The sequence below is a fragment of the Chelonoidis abingdonii genome, chromosome 10 (assembly GCF_003597395.2).
Source record: "Chelonoidis abingdonii isolate Lonesome George chromosome 10, CheloAbing_2.0, whole genome shotgun sequence".
Taxonomy (NCBI): Eukaryota; Metazoa; Chordata; order Testudines; family Testudinidae; genus Chelonoidis; species Chelonoidis abingdonii.
In genome coordinates this window covers 34,612,442-34,623,861 of record NC_133778.1, presented here as the reverse complement: position 1 = coordinate 34,623,861, position 11,420 = coordinate 34,612,442, and the positions used below count along the sequence as shown (strand labels likewise).

Genomic DNA, 11,420 nt, shown 5'->3' with positions numbered 1-11,420 from the left:
ACATTAATAGAAAGGACAACAGCAAACAAAACACTCTGCGCTGTCTGCCTGCAGAATTATCTTGAATGTCCCACCTTCCCCCATTCTCCTTCTCACTGAAGATATGCTACAACATGCTCAGAAACCATTATTGGTAATGGCAAAACCTACAAGACAAACACAAGGTACTTTGCAGGAATCAATGTATACTGTCATTCCTCACAAATGAATGAATTACTGGCCATGAGGATTATTCTCCACAAGATGGCAGTAGCTTGTGTGGAAAAATCTTTCCAGTCAAATATATTCCTGGAGTCTTTGTGGATGTAGCTTAATTTAACTCTACCTCTCTCTGCATTTAGTGCCTGCAAAAGGTGCTCCATGCTCAGCTGTCAGACCTGGAGACTGAAGCCCCCATACCAGGTACAGCATGGACAGCAGCAGTGCAAGTTTCCTCTCAATGCCTCTCAATATAGGTCTCAGCTTTAATCTGGGACAAGCAATTTGGAGCAGAGACTAGTTCAGTATCTGTACCCATCTAGTCCCTGGCAAATGACAGCACTAGTTGTCATTGTGGTGGGGTTGGCTCTGTTCAGTTAGTTATCAATGTTTTTTTAAAAGTCAGGCCTGAATGAGCTATTTCTAGTAAGATAAGAAAACATCAGCAGGGGAGGTGGCCTGTTAGCATGGTATTATGGTATGTGTTAGGTAGCTTGGGTATTTGCAAGGAGGACACAGTACCCTATAAGCCACCAAACCTCTTCAGCTATGAGGAATATAGCTTGGAAACTCTGACATGAACCTCCTAAAGTCTCTGCCTCTCTCACTCCGCAAAGCAGATAGTCCAGTCTTTTCAGTCACCCTGGAGTGATTAATATTCACAACAGCTGCACATGGCCCAAGTAGCCTGAAAGAGGTGCTGTGGTACTTCATGAAGCATGCAGTAGGAATGGTGCTCTCAGAACCATGTGCAGAAGTACATCAGTGTATCAAATATTCTTTGAAACTTGGATGCATTATTCAAATACTTGACTATCTTTGGATACTGAATATGATTAGTTGTGGGATCATAACCTAATATTACAAGAACCAGAAATAAAGAATATATATTTATGTTGCTTGCATATTTTGGTAAACCAGGACTGACAGTGACAGAGAGCTCAACCTATCCTGCTCCTCAGATTGGGGATACTGGTTAAAGGGAGATATTTAGGCAGCTTGTAGGACACTGGAAAACTTGTTCATCTTGTCTTTGTGAGTCCACATGCAGACATATAAAAACAGTCTCCAGAGACACATTTACATGGAACAGAATTGAGACTTTCAGAATTTTACTGTGTGTGGCTCAAGATTAGAGTGGAAAGATCAGGATTCCAGGTGGGAAAATCCTGAGCTCTTTTTTCAGGTCTGTTAGTGGATTTACAAGAATTCACTTACATCTTTTATATCCATTTTATAGATGGACAAACTAGGACATAAAGAGGTTATCTGTCTTCTATAGGTGAATGTAGAAACATAAAAAGCACCTTAAAAACAGGAAGTAGAAATGCTGAAGGGATAACAAAAAACAAAAACAATTCAAGCCACCAAAGATGCACCAATATAAAAGTGAATTAAGAAATGCCCATGGAATCATGTGGACTGTTAAGAGTAAATTAAGGAGTGTTTAAAGGTCAAAGGACAGAATAGTTTCGAAAAAGGATAAAGAAAGAAATGCAATACTCCCTTGAGGATTTAGGATAAAGGATCTCTCAGTCCTAGATAACAGCAGAGAGCAGGTTAGGGAACCATCTCTGGCAATATAGAAGCAACGACACTTCAAAAGAACCAAGAACATGAAAAAGTTGAAAAATGCATTTAGCAACAGACTTGGATCTGAAAAGGAAAAAACCTAGAGTTAACACAGCTGGATGTGAACTTTGATGCTGAATTAAACAAGGTTTAAGAAGAATGAGCCTTTAAAAGAAATGGTCATTGGCGATTCCATAGGGTCAATCAAGGGGTTAGGGAGGGAAGAATCTCTTCTACTTTCTTGTGACCAAGAGCCACTGGTTAGCAATCTTCTCTGACAGAAGCTGAGCCAGCTACTCACGCTGAACTTGTGCAGAGCCTTGCAGTTTTGGGGGCTTATTTACCTTGGGATTTTACACAGGCAGCTGAGCAACAAGGACAATATTTGGCAGTCAGTACACAGGAGATAACTCTGAGACAGTGCTCTTTGCAAGGTCTCCCAACCAGGCAGCACTTTCCAGGCTCCAGTCCAAAGGTGAATGATAAGGGATAATTTGTTTGAGCTAGAAGAAGATATATCTATTATTTTGTATCAATCTCTGTATGACACCAACCCCCTGCATAGGATCTGAAAACTATCCTTCCCTGTTTTCAGAAGCACAATTTGTGATAGAAAAGGAACCAACAGCCCTTCAAGCTAAAAATTGCTGAGAAAGTTGAGAGTTTGTGCTTTGGAACCAGGAAAGGAAAGAGGAAGAGGATGCTGAATGAAGGTGTGATGGGGTGCTTTACTTACCACTAGTCTGGCACCTTCTCCTTGCTGCTCTGGAGATTAGCTCATCAAGTCAACACCTCTTCCCGCAAGTGCACTCTGTCACTCTACCTCTCTCTCTGGTCTGCAGCCCCTCCTTTGCTCCAGGAAGCGCAGTGTCCTCTTCATGTCTTGGCCCTCCAGCCAGGTCACTCAGCATTCTCCCCTTCTGGGGCATATCAAAGTCTTTCCTTTGGCAATCCTAGACAGGCTTCCCATTCACTGCCTCAGGTGCCACTCCTTCAGTGGCTGATAGGAGAACCCGGGCCTGCCCTCTACTCCGAGTTCCACTCCAGGGACCCTCAATCCAGCAGTTCCTGGCTTGCCTCTCTCTGTCCTCACTGCTTGCTTGCTTGCTTGCTTGCTTGCTTGCTTGCTTGCTTGCTGCCACCACCCCCCGCCCTTCTCTAGGGGTGCCAGCTCCAAACTCTTCTCCCTCTTCCTAAGAAATGACTGCTTCCCCAGTCTGTTGCCAGCTTCCTGGTTTTATAGGCCCACCTCTTTCTTCCCAGCTGAGCCTGCTTGCAATCAATCCCTGCTCCTTGGCTCTTCCTCCAGGTGTAGTGTGTGGAGTTAAAAGGCCCACCTGCCCACCTTAACCCCTTTTGGTCCTGTGTAGGGTGAACACCCCATCATAGAAGGAGAGAAGGCTGCACTAAGGCCCTTTCTACACCAGAAAACATCTAAGCTAGCAACAATGGTTTTAGGAAATGCATAAACAGGATTCTGTTTATGACAGTGTGGTGTGATTATGCAACAGACAAAGACTAAGAAGGCCCACTTCAAACTGTGTTCTGAGGAAAGGTGTAGATGGGAAAGAGCAGGCAAAAGAAGCAGGGACCTGCTGAGGAGCCCCTTGTCATTCACGAGAGGAGAGGAAAGTTCATTGCCCACATACTCCACTGTCAGCCATAAGTGAAGGAGTGGGAGAGAAGGGAAGAGACTTCTCCTAAGCAAGGACCCTATCCTCTTCCATACCCCAAGTCCTCATGGGAAAATGGGTACTAGGTTGGGACCATTTCTTTGTTTTTGTATGGAAAAAAGAGGGCCCCCAGCAAGTCTGTATGGGAAGGGGGCGGGTCCCAGAAAGGTGACTTATGGGATCTTGTATATCTCTTCTTGTACTCAGTTGAAAATGGTGTCTCTGGGCAGGGATACCTCCTTGAAGGAAGGGGTGAATCTCTCAACAGGTCTGGTCATTTTCCCCATAAGGAGTTAGATCTTCATGTAGCATAAGATGGGATTATGAAAGAACCTAAGGCAGTTGGAGACCCAGCTTCCATTGGAAGTGAATGAGATCTGAGCACCTAACACCTCCTCCTCAATATCCCATCCGTGGTTACCTCTCACATGGATACCTTTCAGCTACAGCAGATTGCGACTGCTTATTCAGTGGTTTACACAGAGAGTACATGACACCTGTGCACTGTAGGGAACAAAACCTTTCAGCTGATTTCTCAAGTAAGTTCAAGAAGTTGGTTTCAAGCTCCAAATCCCTTAATAGTTTGGGTCCTTCCATCTTAGCAACAGCCTCTCCTCCCGGCTTTTTCTATGTTAGCAATTTTCAAGAAGTTTCCCACTGTTGCTCTAGCACCGGTGGCACACTGGTGTAGACAGACTCAGGCTTTTTTTTTTTACAGATGGTGGCATGGGCTAGTTGCCCAAGTATGTACCCAGGGACCTGGGGAGAGCAAGGGGGCTTGTCCTCAGCCATCTAGCCCCATGCCACTGCCTGTGCTGTCATGGCTTCACTGCTGTTTTAGCAAACTAGCTTGATTAAAGTTAGCATGGAGAGGCCTAAATGTGCTACAATCACATCTCCAATTGCAGTGTAGATATACCTTGTGCCAGAGCAGACAGACTTAGATGATATGGTGGTAAAAACCCCTGAGGCCAGTCTACATGACAGCTCTCATGGTTGCAGCTGCATGAGTACTAATGCAAAGGTAGGAGATTTTCCCAAAATGTCCAGTGTAGATACCTCTTCAGTGGTCCACTGAGGAATTTGAGCCATTAGTGCTCTGGAGTTTAAATGGATCAAGGTATTTTCATTGAGGAGCCAGCCCCTCTACTACGTATCCATGATACCTGTCACATGTCCACATTACCCTTTTTTCCTAAAGTTTCCCACCATTGCCATTGCTGGTGCAGCCAACTCTTGGGGCATTAATGGAGACTGGATACAGATGTCTGAACCATTATCTTGTCCATCCTGAAGTATGCTAAACACCACAGTGGTTCAAATGCCTGGAGACATGATGCAGCGTCTATACCCGTGCTCCTCAACTTTGCTCCGGAGGAGTCAAATATTAAAAGCATGGGCCAACATACAAGCAGAGGTAAGAAATCTTACTCTGTTAAAAATACCTTCACAAAAGTATATTATCAAAGTATCCATTGAAAAGGAAAACAAAACCTGAATTAGATTCATGGTGAAATGCAAAAACCTGATCCTTCCCATCTAAGGCCCCAGCAAAGAGAACTGCATAGAGAGACTTTCAATGGGGCTCCACTTGGTCCACCTGCATGGCTCTCTTTGCAGGATGAAAGCCTAAGAATTCAGATATTAGCATGAGCTACATTTAAGCAACAAAATTGTAGTGGGAATAACTGAAGCATTATAAAAAGAATTAATGATTCAGAAGTTAAAAATCTTAACTGGAATTTAACCAGAAGTGGTAAATTTGTTATTAACATGCCAACTTGTTGATAGAGGATAAAGCCTGGTAATACTGATTTAAAACCACACATGGAAAGCAATAGAAAATGGAATAATTATTAAAAGTAATGACTGGGAGCCCAGTATGTGGCAAACTCAAACTAGGTAGAAAATTAGCTCCATTAAAGCAATACAGCAAATTTAACTTCTAGTCTGGAATAAATACACTAGAAGCACAAACAACAGAGATTTCTGATGACTAAACAAATCTTATTTTGTTTGGATTGTTCATGATTAACATCCATCAAATCTACCTTTGTTCATCTGTAATCCTCTCTAAAGAGAGTGTACATTGATCAGGTTGCTATAATTTCACTGAATGAAACCATTCAGCATAACATTTAGCAAGGTCAAATCACCCTTGCTACTATTTAAAGGTTACTTTACTCCAAACCAAGCTAGTCAATGTAATGACATCAGCAGGCCAAGATTATGTAATATTCAGGATGGCATGTTTTATAGCAAAAACCCCATCTCTTATTGAATTAAGAAATTAATCAGTCATTTTAATAGATTTCAGCTGAGGAGCCTATATGACACTGAGATATACTCTGCTAAGAAAAGGCTGTCTTCTCACATTTCGTCATTTTACTGCCCACTTGACTGGTTGGCAGCTAAGAGACTGTCAAGTTAATCCTAATTTCTAAAGCAGTATCAACTACTATTTCTTTCCCTGGAAATGATACAAAAGGCCCCTATGTGATTTATGATGCCATACTATCCCCCCTCCATTTTGCATACCATGAACCTTCAAAAAGTCTCGTCTACAGTAAAACCTCTCCTTCTAAGTAACCCGCAAACCTAAAATAGTGAAATAAATCCTTTAACTAATGGAGGTGGGGAGTAGTTAGGATTAACAGAGAGATATGGCTGAATTACCTTTGATCCTTTTACCTATTTGTTGGGTACGGGCAAGGGGTCCTTTTATACTGAGCAGGCAAATAAGACAAGTTAGATATAAAGACCTATTACATCACTGATTCTCTCTCTCTTCCAGTGTAAAACAAGGCCTTCAGACAGGACATATCAGATATCAAACAGGTGCTAGATTTGCTTGAGACAAAATGTGGTTTATGTTTACTAGAAATTGGGAGAATAAAAGTGATTCATGAATATTTTCACACATTAAGAGTGAGTTCAGAAACCTTCCATGGATTTCTTTAATATTTTTTCCTTCCTCATTTTAAAATCATAGTTTAAAAACAGATCTTCAATTTTGTTAAACAATTCCCACCACATAACTAAATTGGCCAATCAAACAATGAAAAAACCAAACCAATACGCTAGTAGACAAAAATGTAGAAAAACAAAGTAGTTCCACAAAAATTTTGATTTTGAAAAAAGGTCATTGTCTGATGAACACTTTTCCATTCAGAAAGTGTCCCTAATTTCCACTTTTTCCATTTATTCTGTGTCCTTTACACTGCCTGCATTCTAGTGACTAAAATCTCTCTATGTAGTGTACGGCTGTCACAAAGACAGGAAAACACAAGTGTAATCTCAAGGTTACATTGCCTTTTCTACTCTCTTATTAACCTATTTTTATTCTAGTCTTCATAGTTTTCACCGTCTTAATTCAGCACGTTAGGATTCTTCCAGTTACTCTGCCTGGTAATTCCTCTAGGCCCTCTGCTTGAACTTACGTTCTATACTTGCTTAACTCTTAAGTAATGAGCACCTACATTTTAGGAGTTTAGCGCCCTGTGATTCTCTTTATTTCATGCCTATGTTGCAAGCTGTCCCTTCTAGGGAGATGCCTTCCATTTTGAGAGAAATGGGACTCTTTCCCATCTTATTTCATTGTCAGGTTGACTACTACTGAAAACAGAACTATGACAGTGCATAGTTTTGAACCCAGCCATGAAAATGGCTTTATCATAATCTTTACCAACGCTGCATTACATGGTACTGGACTTGCTTCTGGGCTACAGAGTCGTCTCTCCATTTGTAATTCTGATTTGTGACCAAATTATTTTTGAATACTGTACTTTGTGCCCAATACTAGGAAAAATAGAATGGTGCATTAGAGGCCTACCTGTAAAGGTGAAGCTACAGTATCCAATTTTTTGCAGTATTACTTATTTAGTATAGCATATAAACAATAGGATTATTTATAATATGTACTGAGTGTATCACTTCCTTCCCTACTCTACACATCTTCTCATTACTATGATCAATTTTCCTACTTCTTCCTACTGATTAGAATTTAATCCTAGTAAGTCACTAGGCTTGTAGTACGTGCATATCATGCACAAATACACATGCCTCTGTAGATTACCATAACTGCCTTTACTTTCCCTTTGAGCTAATCCTTATAACATCCCTGCATGACTGTGGAAAGCTGAAAATGGAGCAGAAATGCCATATCTTCCCTGGGGGAGGGGAAGAGGAAGCAGAAAAGATACATGGCAGGTTACAGCAACCCTCATGCTGTCTCTGTAGCAGTGCAATATTTGAGAATGAGTTGAGGGAATGGTGGTGGCAAACTGCTTAGAACCAATAGACCTCACAAGGGATAGGGAACATTCTTACAGCCCATGCACTATAGTGGTACCTGTGGCCAGTCTATGTATGTGCTCTACTTCTTAAATCTGGGGGTCTGGTGGATGAGTGGGGAAAGGAGAGAATTCTTTTCTCCACCTCCGACCAGTCACACAGTTCCCTTTGCAAAGCTTTTCCTCAGACTTGGTTCAGGAGGAGCAGGATTTAACCTGTACAGTCATAAGAGTCAATACTTCAGATAACAGTGTGTACATCTTCTTTTGGCTGTATTTGCATGGGTGTGTTCTTTCACTTTAAAATTGCACATTACCTGGCTGGGATCATACATCAGTGATATGTATGCTGAGTAGGTCATTTTAACCCCATTCCTTCCATACAAAAGACAGGATTTGACCCAATATAGCTATTAAACAGAGTAATGACATATGAAAAATCAGACAAAAAGATTTCATGCCTTAGTTAGGCTTTAATTATCTTGAAAGTGACATAAAGTAATACTGGATACTCTAAACTGGAAACATATGAGGCAACATAAATTAGAACCCTGCAGTTACCATTCAGTCAAGTAAAATACACAGATGTGTGGAGCATTGTGCAGTGCAAACAATGGCAATCTACTGTATGGCTTGCCAACCCAACTCTCCACCCCACCCATCACACCACCTTTGAAAACAGAGTTTTATAGGCTCTGCAATAGGAGAGTGTACTTATTACAGTTCACAAAACAGTGAACGGTATGGAACAGGATAAATTTGAATTAAGACACCAATAACTCATTTAAGATGGTACATAGAGACACACCTTGCTTATCTTATTTCTATGTAAATCACAAGATGTAGCTTAAGACCTTTACATTTGGATTCAGATGTTTCTTTATAACATTTGATTTTGTGCTTTGCATGGCACTAGTTATAGATCATGTACCATTTCTATCTAACAACTTGGATTTGCAAACATCCTTCCCAGGGAACTTGTGATTAGGCTAGCTTGGATTCCAATAAGGTCAAATCAGTATATGAAGATAAGGAAAGCCCTTCCATATCTATTTGCATGATAGACTCAGTGTCAGATATTGCTGATCAGCTGTAAAGCAAAATGGCCCAGACGTCCTCCAGAGAAGAAGCTAAGTGATTATAACAAGGAAGAGGCAGAAAGTTAGTTTAGGTCATTTGGGAGACAGAATCAGATGTGATTTTTTTTGGGTAGTGTACATAGCACCTACATACCAGGGTGATAGGTACATTAGAAATGCAAACAGATTGATACATTAGTCTGACAACTGTAGTCTTGGGCCTGGTCTACACTGCGGGGGGGTGGGGGGTGGGGTGGGAATCGATCTAAGATATGCAACTTCAGCTATAAGAATAGCATAGCTGAAGTCGACTTATCTTAGATAGAATTAAAATTACTTACTTCACATCCTCGTGGGGTGTCGCAGCTCCCCTGTTGACTTTGCTTCCGCCTCTTGCTGAGCTGAAGTTCAGCAGTTGACGAGAGAGCGATCGGGGATCGAATTGTTGCGTCTACACTACATGTGATAAATCGATCCCCAATAGATTGATCGCTACCCGCCAATCCGGCGGGTAGTGTAGATGTACCCTTACTGTCACTCTTTCCACATTCTTTCTCTTCATTTCAATTAAACCCATTTCCCCTCTCCTCATCATTTCACTATTTTAACTGAGTCATATCAGTAACTGTGTGATGCTTCAGTGTTACACAGGATAGTTCAGGGGTAGGCAACCTATGGCATGTGTGCCAAAGGCAGCATGTAAGCTGATTTTCAGCAGCACTCACGCTGCCTGGGTCCTGGCCACCGGTCTGGGGGTCTGCATTTTAATTTAATTTTAAATGAAGCTTCTTAAACATTTTAAAAACCTTATTTACTTTACATACAACAATAGTTTAGTTATATATTATAGACTCATACAGAGAGACCTTCTAAAAACATTAAAATGTATTACCAGCACGCAAAACCTTAAATCAGAGTGAATAAATGAAGACTCAGCACACCACTTCTGAAAGGTTGCCAACCCCTGGTGTAGTTAATTCTATTATCTGCTTATACTCAAAATGTAATAAAATGTTATTCAAAATATAAAAACTACTGTGAGGTAAAAATGCCATGCAAGTTAGCCAATTACTGGCAAAACATTTATTGACTATAATAACTGACAGGTTGGGGAATACAACAATTTATGGATTCCTTTTTGTTTTATGACTAGCGTTTATGATTGTAACCTTCTGTGTGAATTAGAACTTCCATTGTGTAGCAGAAACAGACTACGTATGGGCAGCTAACACTGTGTAGTACTACCCTGGTGGATAACTCTTTTTGGTCCAATAAAAAATACAGAAGAGCAAGATGGTTTCAAGGTTTGAGTTTTAAGGGATTACCTAGTCTTGCTAGTTTTTGAAACATAAACCTCTGGATCAGAGTTTTTTGGCTCATGCCCAGCAGTAGTTATTTCTGTGTTCTGGAACAGATTTAAACCAGTGACCTGTGACTTGGCTAAAGGCTTCGTAACCCACTAACCCTCCCTTGAGACACTGGGGTACGTCTACACTACCCACCGGATTGGTGGGTAATGATTAATCTATCAGGGATTGATTTGTCATGTCTAATGTAGATGCGATAAAATCGATCCCCGATCGCTCTGCCGTCGACTCCGGAACTCCACCGCAGTGAGAGGCAGAAGCAGAGTTGGTGGGGTAGTGGCAGCAGTCAACTCGTTGCCATCCTCACAGTCAGGTAAATCGACCTAAGATATGCCGACCTCAGCTATGCTATTCGCTATTGACACCTCCCCCCTCATGTAGACCTAGCCTCTATGTATGCACTGTATTAGAATGAAGAGTTTCCCTTTAAATTGTGATCTGGGACACCTATTTTTTTTAAAAGGAATTCATTCTAAAATAATTAATGGCAGTTTATATTGCTGTCATGTATGTGTAGTTTTCTCCTCACTCTGGCTATAAATATCATGCAATTCACTCATTCTATCTTCACAGTCGTACTCTGGTAATTGTAATTCATGGCCAAGGTATCTGTCAACACATTGCTCTTTTTCTAGTTGATGGTTCGTAGAACAATAGAAGCTATATACTAAACAGCACCTGTCTTTTTAATAATTCAAGGTATTAAATAAAAAGCAGTAAAGTTGAGAATATACCTACTGCCTTATTCTCTTTAACTCCCCCATCCCTCCCACACACATTTCATGAGGGAAGCCAGATGTTAAGAGGTACTGATTTGTCATCACCAGAGAAAATTAAATTGCAACCAGGAAAAATTTTGTCTTTGCACCTTACTGTTTCTCTACAATGTATTCTAATATTAGCCAAGACAGCTTAAATGCACTATGCCCTAATTACACAGGATAGCCGAGACAGCTGTGCATATAAAAGCAAATATATTTATAGTGCTAGTACATTTTTGAATAGTTTCAACAAAGTCCAGATTTCTTAACATGCAATAGATTTCAGTACCTTTTTTATATCATCTGAATTTGTTTTTTTGAGTCCTTGTGTTATTACATTTTCTATTGTCTGCATATATTTCTATTGTTTTGCTCTGTTCTTGTTTTACTTTTAGCATAGATGGCCCAAGATGCAAAATTATGACCCAGATACTGAACACCACAAACTTTGGATTTCAAATATCTCCTCAAAGTTGGG

At 40.8% G+C, this 11,420-nt stretch overlaps 1 long non-coding RNA gene across 1 annotated transcript in view; it reads left to right on the top strand.

Moving 5' to 3' along the window:
* The first annotated feature begins 4,655 nt into the window (after positions 1 to 4,655).
* LOC116826811 (uncharacterized) overlaps positions 4,656 to 11,420 on the top strand; it is a 57,691-nt gene continuing 50,926 nt past the window's right edge. The window contains exon 1 of the long non-coding RNA XR_004374147.2: positions 4,656 to 4,860. This is a non-coding gene — a long non-coding RNA (uncharacterized LOC116826811). The remainder of the gene's footprint in view (positions 4,861 to 11,420) is intronic.